General features: G+C 52.2%; 1 long non-coding RNA gene and 1 pseudogene across 1 annotated transcript; one reads left to right on the forward strand and one right to left on the reverse strand.

Moving 5' to 3' along the window:
- The first annotated feature begins 622 nt into the window (after nt 1-622).
- Nucleotides 623-2,432, forward strand: LOC118521045 (putative protein FAM10A4; annotated as a pseudogene).
- Nucleotides 2,433-6,822: 4,390 nt separating this feature from the next.
- On the reverse strand, nt 6,823-11,487 carry LOC118521275 (uncharacterized). The gene is made up of 2 exons (XR_013448380.1): nt 9,403-11,487; nt 6,823-7,046 (listed from the first exon to the last, which is right to left on the reverse strand). It is a non-coding gene; the product is annotated as an uncharacterized LOC118521275 (long non-coding RNA).
- Between the last annotated feature and the right edge of the window lie 2,338 nt (nt 11,488-13,825).

A 13,825-nucleotide genomic window follows, 5' to 3' on the forward strand; every position in this document is an offset into this window, starting at 1 on the left:
CTCGGGTCGTGATCCCAGGGTGCTGGGATTGAGCCCCGCATGGGGCTCCCTGCTCGGCAAGAAGCCTGCTTCCCCCTCTCCCACTCCCCCTGCTTGTGTTCCTGCTCTCACTAACTCTCTCTCTGTCAAATAAATCAATAAAATCTTTAAAAAAATAAAATGCTTCTTGTTTATAATGTGAGTGGCATGTTGGTTTGAGACGTTATTAAAGTCTTCATTGAATGAACGTCTAAGTCCGGTCTTTCACATTCTGTCGTATTTTGTCCATAGTCATCTAGTGTGTGGTTCATGCTATCTATGACTTGATATGGGTGTGCAGTTTGTAAGCTAGAATAAAAATTTTGTTGGGAAAGCTTAACATCATCACTCTAATGGCGAAAGTGTCTAAAAGCTGCTTTCTGAGCTCTAGTAGAATTCAGCGCATATATAATTAGCTCTGGAAAGAGGGTATTGTCGGAAAAATAGCCTGGTACGCGCTCAGGCAATCCTGGTATGGTTGGGACATGATTTGAAAAACTGAGTTCGGCACAGGCTGGTTTCGTGGTGTGGGAATGTTACATTGTATTCAGGAGCTAAAGTCTTATTTTTGCCTTCTGCGCTCACCAGAATGTTGGCTGTAGTGATGGTTATCATGTGTAAGACCAGCCACGAAATTTTGGCAATCCTGTGGTAAAGGTGGCTATGTCTTTGGCCTAGAATAATGTCCTCCATTATCTCTCTGATTACTCAAGCCTTGTATACAGTGACAATAGTACATTGAAAGCCAACAAGTCATCTGTCTGAGACTTCCAGTAGTCCTTGTAAGGTTCCGAGTGCTGCTGCTAGTTCAGTCAAGAAGCAATCATTAAAATAAGGATGACTCGTGGGAGTGCGGACATCTTGGCGCTCAAACGATCAGCACGGACCTGGTGTGGCCAGGCATCATCATGCAACATGTCTCCTGAAAAATCTGAGAGATCTTCCCAGGCTGCTTCAACCAGCAGGGTAATTTCTGGATCAACCTCCCACGCTGTATGTGCCAAATCTAGACCGCTGTCAGAAGATTCTGGAAGGTCTGGTAGGGTTGGGTCTGGTGTTTGGTGTGTCTTTCTCCCCTAATGTGAAAAACCTTATTCTTTTAATGCTGCGTTAATTAAGCAGATGGTGTAATTAGCTAATTTTCTACACAGTGGTTGGGACCTATTACCAGTGTGGCTGTTTCTATTGTGTCAGTTCGTGAAGTATCCGGTTAATTCAATAAGACAAAAAATCAGGAGAGTTCGCAGCAGCTGCCTCCTCCCACACGGTCACAGTCACCCATGCCTGGAAGTGGGATGCAACCTCTGCCGGGCCCACCGCCTCCCGCCGCCTCTGGACCACGGACCCCCACACAGTGAGCGAGCTTCTGTGAAAATGTGCAAGCAGGATCCGAGCATCACTTCCTGAGGGAGGGGGTGGAGAGCACGGAGAGTAAAAGACCTCCTGCTACTCATAAAACTAAATCAGAAGACAATATCAAGGAAGAAAAAAACAGATAGGAAGAAGGTGGAGGAAAACATAAAGAGAGGTGAACCATCAAGTGAGGAAAGTGATCTAGAAATTGACAGTGAAGGTGTGTTTGAACCGGATACTGATGCCCCTCAGAAATGGGAGATGACAGTGTAGAGATGATCGAGGAAACGATGGATCAGACGAATAAAAAAGTGGCTGTCATTGATGCCCTAAAGTGTGGTGAGCTACGGAAAACCTCCAACTTGTTCACAGAGGCCAACAAGCTGAATCCTCGCTTGGCTGTTCCGTATATGCCAAGAGAGCCCGTGTCTTCACCAAATTACAGAAGCTAAACGCTGCCATGCGAGACTGTGACAGAGCTATTGAAATACATCCTGATGCACTTCGGCCTTATAAGTGGTGAGGGAAAAAGCACACCGACTTCTGGGCCGTTGGGAAGAAGTAACACATGATCTCGCCCTCGCTTGTAAACTGGATTATGATGAAGATGCTAGCACAGGCTGAAAGAGGTCCAACCAAGAGCCCAGAAAATTGCCGAACATCTGAGAAAGCGTGAGTGAAAATGTGAAGAGCGAGAGCTCAAAGAAAGAATAGTAGGAAGGGTTAAGAAGGCTCTGGAAAAACCTGAGAGAGCCCAGAGTGGGGAGGGGGAAGAAGCCAGTCCCATGGGGCTTTCCTGGGGGAAATGCCTGGTAATTCTCCTGGGGCGGGGAGAGGTGGGTGTGCCTGGAATGGCAGGAATGCCTGGGCTCAATGAAATTCGTAGTGATCCAGAGGTTCTCGCTGCCAGACAGTGTCCAGAAGTTACGGTGGCTTTCCAGGATGTGGCTCAGAACCCTGCAAAGACATCCAAATATCAGACCAACTCAAAGGTTGTGAATCTCATCAGTAAATTGTTAGCCAAATTTTGGAGGTCAAGCTTAATGCCCTCGGACAAATAAAGACAAATAAAGCCCTTGCTGAAGGAAGAGCAACTTTGGTCACCTAATGAATGTGACAATCATACAAACCAGTGGACCTCTGACCGTCTCACAGAGAAAACTGGGGTGCCATGAAGAGAATCCCCACCCCTCCGCCCCACACGCAGCTGAAACATTCTACAGTGCTTTGTCACCAGGGTATTCATTCAGATAATGTCCTCCTACTAGGAATTACACACTTGAAACACTTTTTAAACCTTAAAAATATTTAAAAACAAATGAAAAGCGTGTGTTAATCCCTACATTTTTCTTCACTAATCATTTCAGTGTTTTTCCTTTGGATTAATTGGGCAAAGAAGATACTTCGGTGTGGGAAATTTATTGCTCAGTGTGAGTGAAATAAAGGTTTATGAGCAGGAGGCAAATATAACATTTAAACAGATAAAGTTTGAGTTGGAGATATGGTTCAAAAAAAAAAAAAATCAGGGGGCGCCTGGCTGGCTCAGTTGGTGGAGTGTGTGATTCTTGACCTCGGGGTCATGAGTTCAAGCCCCATGCTGTGTGTGGAGATTACTTAAAAATAAAATCTTTCTTTTTTTTTTTTTTTAAAGATTTTATTTATTTATTTGACAGAGAGACACAGCGAGAGCAGGAACACAAGCAGGGAGAGTGGGAGAGGGAGAAGCAGGCTTCCCGCAGAGCAGGGAGCCCGATGTGGGGCTCGATCCCAGGACCCTGGGATCATGACCTGAGCCGAAGGCAGACGCTTAACGACTGAGCCACCCAGGCGCCCAAAAATAAAATCTTTCTTTAAAAAATCAGGAAAAAAGGGCGCCTGGGTGGCTCAGTCAGTTAAGTGGCTGCCTTCGGCTCAGGTCATGATCTCAGGGTCCTGGGATCGAGCCCAGCGTTGGGCTCCCTGCTCTGCGGGGAGTCTGCTTATCCCTCTGCCTCTGCTGCTCCCCCTGCTTGTGCTCTCTTTGTCTCTCTCTCAAATAAATAATCTTTTTTTCTAAAAATCAGGAGAATATTGTCAATTACATTTCATCCAGCAGCATTGTTGGCGGGAAACAAGATCGACACCGCATTTTTGTATTTTAATTGATGATGTGCGTGTGCGTGTATGTGACATGTCCTATAGTGACAAGTGCAAGGTGAGCAGGGGTGCGGGAATATATAGCAGTTTTCTGCTCTGTAATACGTAGTACGTCCATAAGAGAAGGGTCCTGGATTCTCTCAAGCTGCACTGTCCTTTGGCCACTGTGGTCCAACGAGAGTTTCTGTGCCCGTGAGTGATGATGTCCTGCCATGAGACAGAATTGTCCTTTAGTTTTGTTGTTCTTTCATACGGGAGTCTAGGTGTGTCTACTGTTGCCTCCCTTTTTCCTCTATCTGGGGCGGAAGTGTTTAACGTCTTCCGGGGCCCGTCTTTCTGTAATCTGTCTCTGATTTAGCAAAAAGCAAGCTACATCCAGGGCCCGTTGGATGCTATTTTCTTACTGCAGTGCAGCCACAAAGCTGTGTCCTATGGGTTCCCTATCATACGTTAACACTCCTGTTTCTATGGTATTCCTTTGGTTATTTTTCCTCCTAATCCTTCAATGTTTATAGTTTTTCCTTTAGTAGGTCTTTCTCTCTCTCTTTTTTTTTAATTTATTTTTTTTTTAGTGATCTCTGCGCCCAATGTGGGGCTCGAACTCGCAACCCCTAGGTCAAGAGTCACACGCTCCACTGACTGAGCCAGCCAGGCGCCCCTCTCTTGAATAATGGTATCTGGGATCCTGTAGCTGCTAAAAATGTGTCTGTTATTATTTCTTTTCCCATGCTCAGTGCTACCTGCATATATGGCCTAGTGTCCCCGGTTTCAGTGGCCGGTCAATCTACCCCGGGGTCCTCGAGTTTTTTGTAAAAGAAGTTTTAGTAAATTTCCCTTGTTCCCTTTGTCGGTATTCCTGCTCCTCTCTCTCTCTCTTTTTTAAAGATTTATTTATTTATTTATCTGACAGAGAGATAAAGAGCGAGCACAAGCAGGGGGAGCAGCAGAGGCAGAGGGAGAAGCAGGCTCCCCGCTGAGCAAGGAGCCCGACGCAGGGCTCGATCCCAGGACCCCAGGATCATGACCTGAGCCGAAGGCAGACGCTTAACCAACTGGGCCACCCAGGTGCCTCTGGGTCTGCTTTGATAATCCTCCCCCACCAGGGGTGATCACAGTCTCCTGGGTCCTCAGGATGGGGATCTGGGGTCCCAAGGGTGTTTTGCCCTTTAAAGTTATAAATTATTCATTATTCATTCATTATTCAATTATTCAATAATTCATTAAATTATTCATTGACTTGGCCTTCCTTATCACTTTACTAGCTAGCTCTTTGCCCCTCTGCTAGTCTTGGTCTAAGTGCGAGATGGTTTTCATCAGTAAGATGGGAACCTCCACAGTGCACGTCTGGGACACTAAGGGCTTTGCACTTTTAGGATCCTTCAAATCCATGATTACATCTCCTGGGGTCCTGGTTGTGAGCTTCTTTCTGACTTCTAACTCCGTGGGGTGACATGGGTCTTCTACACAAAGTATGGCATCAGGCCTCTCGACCCTCTTCACCATCCTTAGGCATTTAGCTCGTGCCCACATCTTCCTTCCTTTTTTGTAAACTAGCAGCTGGTATATACAATTTCTTAACTATGTAGAGCTCTATTTCCCATGTATATCTAGGATATTTGTACAGATTTGTCCACAATTTTTTTGCATCTTTCTGCCAAGTAATAGATTAATTTGGCCAGTAGTGGCTTGTATCTTTGCAATGTTCCCAAACGGTTTAATTTTTCCTAGCCCTCCAAGTGCCTATCCGAGGCAATCTCCCGTGGTCTTGACTTTGGCTAGTTTCACCTCATGCCCGGCATGCCAAGGGGTGAGCCCCGGACGGGCCTCCGCTGTCGACTGCTCCTTGCATAGAGCCCACCTTGGCTTCACCTGCCCACCCCTAAGGATTTCGCCCTCAGTGAGATGCCTGCCAAGTCTATATTCACATCAATTTGTTCCCCAATTTATTATTTTTAGTTCTGTTGCGGGCAATTCAAGCAAGATTCTGGCATTCTTTTCGGATTCTTCTAAATTTTCCAACACACGATCAGTCAATGACATGGAATCCTGCCGGCCACTCCAACTGTGTCCTGAGCACGGGGCGAAGGCGTGCACCGAGCCGTGTCTTTCCACGATGTCGGCTTTATTCAATCATAAGGCGGGGGTAACATAATGAGGAAGCAGCTCCAGGATTCCAAACGCAATGACATTTCACCTCCTGATTAACTTGGCTTCTCACAGGGCACACGAGCAGAACACAAGCCACACAACAAACAGGAGACCAGAGGGCGTAGGAAGGTAAAGAACTAGACATGAAGTCAGTCTGCAGGCACCCGGTTGAGATGAGAACTCGGTCCGGCCCCGGGGCAGCTCTCGGCACTCACTGCTTCATAATTATGTTCAAGCGGGGAAGGGTCTCGGTTCTGTTCGGAGATCCATCGGGCAGAGCCTTGGGTACGGCTGCCTTGTTGAGGCGATCAGACAGAGAGGGGTCGTGTCTGAAGAGTCTGACAGCTTGCTGCAAACATCCTCCCCTTCTTAAAGGGGTTTAATCAGTCTCGGGCCCCTGCAGACCCGCTCTGCTTCCGTTGTTATCAGTTCCGGGGCGTCCTCAGCCGGTGCGGGTCTCAGCGAGATCTCGTAGCTGCCGTCCCCTTCACTGCTGCTTCATTGCTTGACACAGGCCCCTGCTTGGCATAGGTGACTCCATCTTGCTCTCTACGGGCCACCTAAGCAGATCGTGATGGAATGGGCGTGGTGGTCAGAGAGGGCTTCCCTGAGGAGGTGACATAGAAGCTGAGAACTGTGGGGAGAAAGAACAGGAACCCACAGAGAGTGGGGCTGCTGGGAAGACCTCGGCGAGGGCAGTTAGGGGGAACTTCCAGCGGCCCCACGGGGCCCGCGTGTTGCTGAGGGCGAGGAGAGTGAGCTCCAGATGAGGCCAGAGGTGGGCAGGACCCTGGGTTGCTTAGTCAGCACCCAGAAAGAAGGAGGCTTGGCCCTCGAGCAGCCCAATCAGACCGAGAAATGTAGATAGGTAATAAATAGCCACAGATGAGTCATCTCAAGCCCTGATTTTTGAGCCTGCCTTGCAGCTCTCCTCAGCCTGCATCCTTCCCAGGAGGGGCCCCTGATTTCAAAATGACCAGGTCAGGCAGAGCTCAGCCCCCAGGGCCCCTGTGTGGGAGCTCAGCCCTGCAAGAGCCCAGGGGCCAATGCAGCTTTTCCTTGCACCACCTGTGTCCCTCTCACCTTCTCCGGACTCAGCAAAACGAAGAGCACACAGAAAACCTCTTTCATGTGATCTGTGTTGCAAATTAAAAAACAAAACAAACAACAACAACAAAAAACCCTTGTATTGATAAAATGGGATATTGGAGATAGCCAGGTATTGTTAAAAGAAAAAAAAAAGAAAAAGGAGAAGGGTTTGGAAAAGCCAGACAAAGCTGGGTTCAAATCGCACCACTGTCCCGCTGTCCCCGCCGTCCCCGCCACAGCTGAGCAAGCTGGAGTGAGCTGGTTAACCTCCCTGGGACTGGCTTCCCCCACTTCACAGGGCCCTGCAAAGATGAAAGGAGCTGATAAGTCTCCCTGCAGAGCTGGTCGCACAGGAAGCTCTAGAATATTCATAGCCCAGCTACTACAAAGATGGGGATCTATTCTAAATATGCTATGTGTGACCATCTAGTACAGATGAGTGCCCCTGGGTTCCAGGCGGGGGTGGGGGAATGGGAAGCAGTTGCCCAGAGAGTCTCAGGACCCCCACTGGAAGGCAAGTTCTCCCGAGGACAGGGAGCTTTGTCTAATTTCTTCAATGCTTCCCGCCCCCACCCCCGGGACCTGGCACTGTAAGTATTTGTTGACTTAATGAGGACAGGCCCCCTGAGTTAGTAATAATAATTGTCAAACAATTAGTCTGGTTGATTCCGTTGCTGGAGACAAGGAGCCCAAAGGGCCTTTTAAATGGCTTACTACTCTCCGCGGGGGGAGCAGCCTGAGCCTGGTGTTTGAATGGGTCCCCTTGCCCCCGAGTCCCGCAGGGTGATGTGCTGGGCATACGGTTGGGCATACGGTTGTCTGGCTCACCGTTTAGGAAACCACACACACCCCCTCCCCGGCCCCGTCTCCTAAGACTCATCCTTTGCCCCGAAGTAACATCCTTTTTATGACCCGGCAGTGGAAGCCGATCTCCATTGAGGCTGAAGGTAAATGAACCTGTTCTCTGACCCACAGGGAGACAGGAACTAGGTCCCACGGCTGTGGGCTGTGCAAACAGACGGTCCAGGACAAAAGCTGACCTAAGGTGTGTAGGGACAGCAGGGAGAATGACCTCCCCAACTCCCATGTATTGAGCGGGGACTGTGTGCCTGCCAGCCAGCACGAGAGCCCCTCTATTAGCTCGCTATTGCTCTTGTAAGAGACCACTACGGACCGGGGGGCTTCAACACACACTTATTGCTCCCAGTCCTGGAGGCTGGAAGCCCAAGATCACTGGGTCAGCAGGGTTGGGTTCTCCTGAGGCCTCTCTCCTCGGCCTGCAGACAGCTGCCTTCTCAGGGTCCCCACACAACCTCGTTCCTGCGTGTGCACACCCCGATGTCCTTTTCCTGTAAGGCCCACTATTGGATTGGGGCACTAAGGACCTCATTTAACCTTACTTCCCTAGAGGCCCTATCTTCACATACAGACACGGTGGTTAGGGCCTCAACATACAGATTTTGGGGGGAACACAAGTCCGTCTGTAACAGTCCTCACCCATGTGAGCCCGTTTATTCTCCCCCATATCCCGTGAGGTAGGCATTACAATAGCCAATGTTCGGCTATGGGATTGAGTTGAGAGGCGAACTGTCCAATGTCACATCCGAAAGAAGAAAAAAAGGCACCATTTTCTGCTATTCCAGTGATAAACAACCCCTCTCCCTGGCCCCTCCCCCCAGCCCCAAATAATCTGGAAAGGAAGAGGAGAGTCACAGGATTTGGGGTCTGAAGAGTCTCAAAGCAGGAAGGGGCTGCTTTCTGCCACGGATTGTTCTAAGACTTCCCATACTTAGCAACTCTGAGTTAATGGGGGCACGGAGTGCCTTGCCCAGAGTCAATCTGTTAGCAGTGACAGGAGTGCACTTGAGTGGGTCTGAAGGAAGGGGGAGGAGAACCCCAAGCCCGGTGGCTTGGGGAGGGGCAGTTCAGCTGGGGCAAGCTGGTGTCAGCACCCCCGGGGAAAGCTCTGTGATCAGCTGGTGACCCCAAGTTCCTGAAGGGGCTCTTGCTACCACATCAGGATTCTCTGTGCCCCAACACTTCTCAAACTGCTCACAGAAACTCCCAGGTGAGGAGGTTGCGTGACACACTCGGGCCTTGGGGTCTGTCCGCAACCCCAGGCCCCCGCTGTGGGCTCACTTCTCACCCTCACACGTCCTTCCCCCACACCCCCTCCCCCGACCTTCCACTTGGCAAACGGCTGGGCAGCTGGGGGGGGGGGGAGAGCTGACAAGCAAGGCCCATCCCCCCCACAGTGGACACACTGGATGGGCAAGAGCTAAGCCCGGAGGCGTCGGAGCTACAACCAGGGGCACAGTCAAAACCACAAGAGAGAGAGAGACTGAAAAAAAATCCTTCCCAGTCAGAATGAAAAGTGAGACCGAGAGAAATTGAGTGAGAAGCTCTCGGCAAAAGAAAAGCCAAGCGTTGGCTTCCATGAAAGCAACACAACCCAGGGGGTTGTTAAATGACTAAGTGTTGGGGCCACAGTGACAATGACAGAGCCTCCTGCAGCACGTGTGTGTGTGTGTGTGTGTGTGTGTGTGTGTGTGCACGCATGCGCATGTGCGAATGCTGAGTGTGGGGGGGTGAGTGTGCAGGAGGGCGTGTGTGCACGGGGGCGGGCGTGGGGGGTCAGTCTGCCAGGGCCGCCCTCACCAAGCGCCATACACAGCGGAAGTGTGTTGTCTCCGAATCCTGGACGCTGGAAGTCTGAGATCGAGGGGCGGGGGCTCCCTCTGCGGTCCTGTCCTTGGCGTGGAGGTGGCCATCTTGCCGTGTCCTCACATGGCCTCTCCTCGGAGCGGATGCCTGAGTCCAAATTTCCCCTTTGTAGAAGGACACCAGTCATGCCTGATAAAGAACCTCATCACCTTTTCAAAGACCTTATCTCCTCATCTGGTTACCTTCTGAGGTGCTGGGGTTACAGTTTCAACATACGAATGGGGGAGGGAGACACTGAGGCTTTTGCTTTCCCACAAAAATAAAAAATCAAACCTGACGCTAAGAACCCAACCGTGGACGGGAGCTTGCCTGCGAGCGGCCGTCACATGGGCCCACAAAGCACAGGGCCGGGCCTCACTCACCCCGAGCTCCTCGTGAACTGTGTTAGTTTTCCAGGGCAGCCAGGGTCACCACAGATGGGGTGACCTGAAGCAACTGAGATGGATTCTCTCCCGGTTCTGGAGGCCAGAAGTCCAAAATCAAGGTGTCAGCAGGGTTGGTTCCTTCTGGAGGCTCTGAGGGAGACTGTTCTAGGCCCCTCTCCCAGCTCCTGGGGGCCACCAGCAATCCTGGGGTCCTCAGCTTGTAGATGGGTCACTCCAGTCTCCCCCTCCTCGTCACATCCCCCTCTCCACGTGTCTGTGTGCCTTCTTTTCTCTTACAAGGACACCCCCTCCTGGAGTTAAGGCCCTCCCTCATCCAGGATGATCTCATCTCGTGAGCCTTACCTTCATTACATCTGTCAAGACCCTTACCCCAAATAAGGCCACATTCTGAGGTTCTGGGAAGATAAACGTCTTTGGGGCCACCAGTGAAACCACTTTGTGGACCAGGGGTGTTCCTGGCTCTTCCCGATGCTGGTGGCCACCACATCCTCCGAGAGTATTGACAAGCTGGGGCTCACAGGGATGAGCAGCTCCCAGGGACCCCGGCCCCTCAGAAGGCCCCAGCCCGGCAAGGCGAGAAGATCCGATGAGCCCCCCTGGCCCTGGGCAAGAGACATGGGGAGATAAAGGCCAACAAAGTGGCCCGGGGAGGGACAGCTTCCAGAGCTGGGGAGGGGGTGGGGCAGGGAGTGCGTGGGACCAGCCAGGGAGACCAAGGAAAGGTCTGGACAACAGTTCCTGAGGGAAGACAGGAGAGAGGTTTATCGCTGAAGGAGATGGATGGAGGCTTGTGTCACCTCATGCCCACAGCCGCTCTCTTCTTCTGCTGTGTCACCCAGCCCCACACCCCGAATTGTGAGCCAAGGATTCCTGGAAGGGCCTGAGTGGTTTCCAGGCTTTGGGTCAGCCCAGCCCCGATGTTCTCAGCTGCCCACCTGGTTCTCCCAGGCATGCAAGTATGGGGGCCCACTCTGGCAGGGACATGGGGCCAGGCAGGGCCCTTTATCAACCATTTACCAGAAAAATTACCTAGCACTATCCCCTTCCTTCCCTCATTCCTTACTGTGTTTGAGGCCCAGTGGGGTAGACTCTCCAGAGACAGACCCCCCGACTTTGCAGGACAATGGAGTAAGCTCTTACTAAGTCCCAGCTGCCCCACTATGCATCTCATTAACTTATCATCTCATTCAGTCCTCAAAAATGCCTTCATAAGGTAGGCAGCATTAGAATGCCCACCCTACAGCTGAGGAAGCTGGGGCTCCAGGGCCCACTGACTTGCCCTGAACCCCAGGCCCATGGCTCCAGGCCCGGTGCTCTGCCCACTCTGTTGGCACGGACCCCACCAATCCGGGAGGGTGTTCCCTCGAGCTGCTCCTTCCTCCCCCAGCAGACTCTGTAAAGGGGGATTGGGAAGGCTGCCAGAATTTGTTGGGAGTGGGAAAGAGGGGTCTCCCTCTGCGTTGGGGTTTTCTGATGCCCCCAGCCCTAAGGGCAGGCCAGATCCCCCGAATACCGTATCTGAGATCTGGGAAATTCTTACAGCCTCTCCTGTCCCCTTTTTTCCCCAGCTGAGATCCCATGGGTCCCCAGCCCTGGCTGGCTGAGAATGGTCCCTTCGCCTTGGGAGCTGGGACCTACAGTGCCTAGATTCCCACCCACCACCACCCCCGCCCCCGCCATTGTCCTGCCAGAAGGCAGAGAGGACTGCTGGTGCTTTCTGGGGATGGGGAGAGACGCCCACTTCCAGCCAGGCGAAGAGGACTTGAAAATGAGTACCCTGTGGTCAGGGCTCAGCCTAGTGCCACGACAGGGGAATATCCCCAAAGGCCACCCAAGCCACCATCGGGCCCCCAGTCAGTGAGGCCCAACCTCATGCCACCCCCACGGGCCACAGCACGGTCCCGTCGAGGCTGGCTTCTCCTCACGACTTCCCGCGCAGCCTAGGCAACCACCCTCACACACCTGAGACGCTGGCCGTGGGGAAGGCCCTGGTTACCTGCAGTCCTGTGGCTGACTCCGCCACCCGTCCTCCTCGCTGCGGGCAGGGCCCGATGACAGGACTGCCCTGCCACCTGCTCTCAGCAACAGCCAGGGAGCGAGGCTTTAACCCCATTTCCTCCATACTCCATAGCTCCTCCTCCCCGGGAAGATGTGCGCAGGAAGCGTGAATTCAGCACTGCGCCCGGTCCAGACGGCACTGATCTTACGACGGGGTGGGGTGGGGGGCTTGAACAGCTGATGAGAAGCGTCGTGCCTTACCAGTTAGGGCCCTGTTAGGTCAGCCTCCCCACCTCCCACCGGCCCTGTCACCCTTGAGGTGCAGGAGTTAGGTGACACGCCCAAGGTCTCGGTCAGGAAGCCGCCAAACAGTGTGGAGAGGGTCTGAACCCCGATCTCTGACTTGGGGTGCCCAGTAGAAACTTCGCACCAAAATGTTGTAAATTCCCAGAACATCAGAATGCTGAGTTCAAATAGCACATGGGGAACTAACTCTGGAAAATCCAGCGTTTTGTTGTCTTCTGGGCCACACGTGGTCCACCTCCATGAGGACAGAGAAGTAGGAATGGAGCGGTCGCTCAAATTCCCAAAGAACAGAAGCATCTCCCAGTTGCCATCTGGGAAGTTGGAAGGGTCCCTTGGGAGGCCAGCTAGCGTTCCTTCCTCCGCGCACTCCCCATCTGCACACCAAAGACTGGGACCCACAGCTGCTGACAGGTGTAGGAAGTTCCCAGGATGGAGGGCTCACTCCCCACATCCCCTCCCAGGAGGCCAGACCCCCAGGATCCGCTGGAGACGCATGACAGTACGACCTACTGAAAACCAGTGACCAACCAGGGCCAAACTCCTGGGACGCACTCTCTTCAGGTCCCAGGGCCGTGTGGCCTCTTCTCCCCAAGACCTAGGGGTTCATGGATTCAGTCACTCGCCTGCCACCTACCTACTGAACCCCTACCATAGACCACGTGCTGCTCTAGGCTAAAGCTGAGGATGAGTCTGAGCCCAGCTCCTGCCCCAAGCGTCTTGCTGTGGAGGGTGAGGCGGCTCTGACAGGTAAGCAGAGGGGGCCTCAGACTCAGGGGGCCCCACCCAGTTCTGTGGGAGCAGGGCAGGCCTCTGAGGAGCAGACGTGGAAGCTGAGGCTGGAGTAGGAAGAGAGCTCCGGGCAGAGGGAGCAGCATGGATCAAGACCTGGAGGCCAAGGGCGGCCAGCAGGTTTAAGACTCAGAAAAAAAGCTTCAGCAGGGCTGGAGGCTTGCTCTGAGGGGCGGGAGAGGGGAGCAGTGTCAACTTCTCCTGCGGGGGGGTCCTGGGGGGGCAGGCCCCTGCTCTGTTACCTGGATCACTGCTCGCTCTGCGGAGCCCCGGACAGTGCCTGGCACACAGTAGGAGCTTGACACACACATGAACGAGTGAGCATGCGCGTGAATGAATGGCCCACGTGGGTCCGTGTGTCTACGCGTTGATGCGGCAACAGAGATCAGACCCTCACCCCGTTTTGTTTCTACATTTATTTATTTAAGTAATCTCTACCCCCAACATGGGGCTCAAACTCACCTCCCCGAGATCAAGAGTCATGTGCTCCCCCAACTGAGCCCACCAGGCGCCCCTGTTCTTATTTCTAAGTGACTTACACACGACATCAGTTTGGGAAGAAGTAGGCGATCTTGCTTTGTTCCTTTGGGATTTATGCCACATACTTGGAGGGGGAACGAAGAAAAAGAACACTATTAATTTGCAGGAGTGGGGAGGAACACGTACGACCTATCAGTGTGCGCACCCCAACACGAGCCTCCTTTGGCTCAGGGAAATTAAAGCCTCCTCTTAACACCTTCTTAATGCAGGTGGGAAACCAGGTGGACGAAAACACCTGATCCTGAACACAGGTTAACCATTACTTTTGAGAAAACAAGAAAAAGAAATTCCAACTAAGAAAAAAAGACTCCCTCCGCTCTCACAAAGCTATTACATTC

Source organism: Halichoerus grypus, chromosome 5 (assembly GCF_964656455.1).
Source record: "Halichoerus grypus chromosome 5, mHalGry1.hap1.1, whole genome shotgun sequence".
In the NCBI taxonomy this organism is placed as follows: domain Eukaryota; kingdom Metazoa; phylum Chordata; class Mammalia; order Carnivora; family Phocidae; genus Halichoerus; species Halichoerus grypus.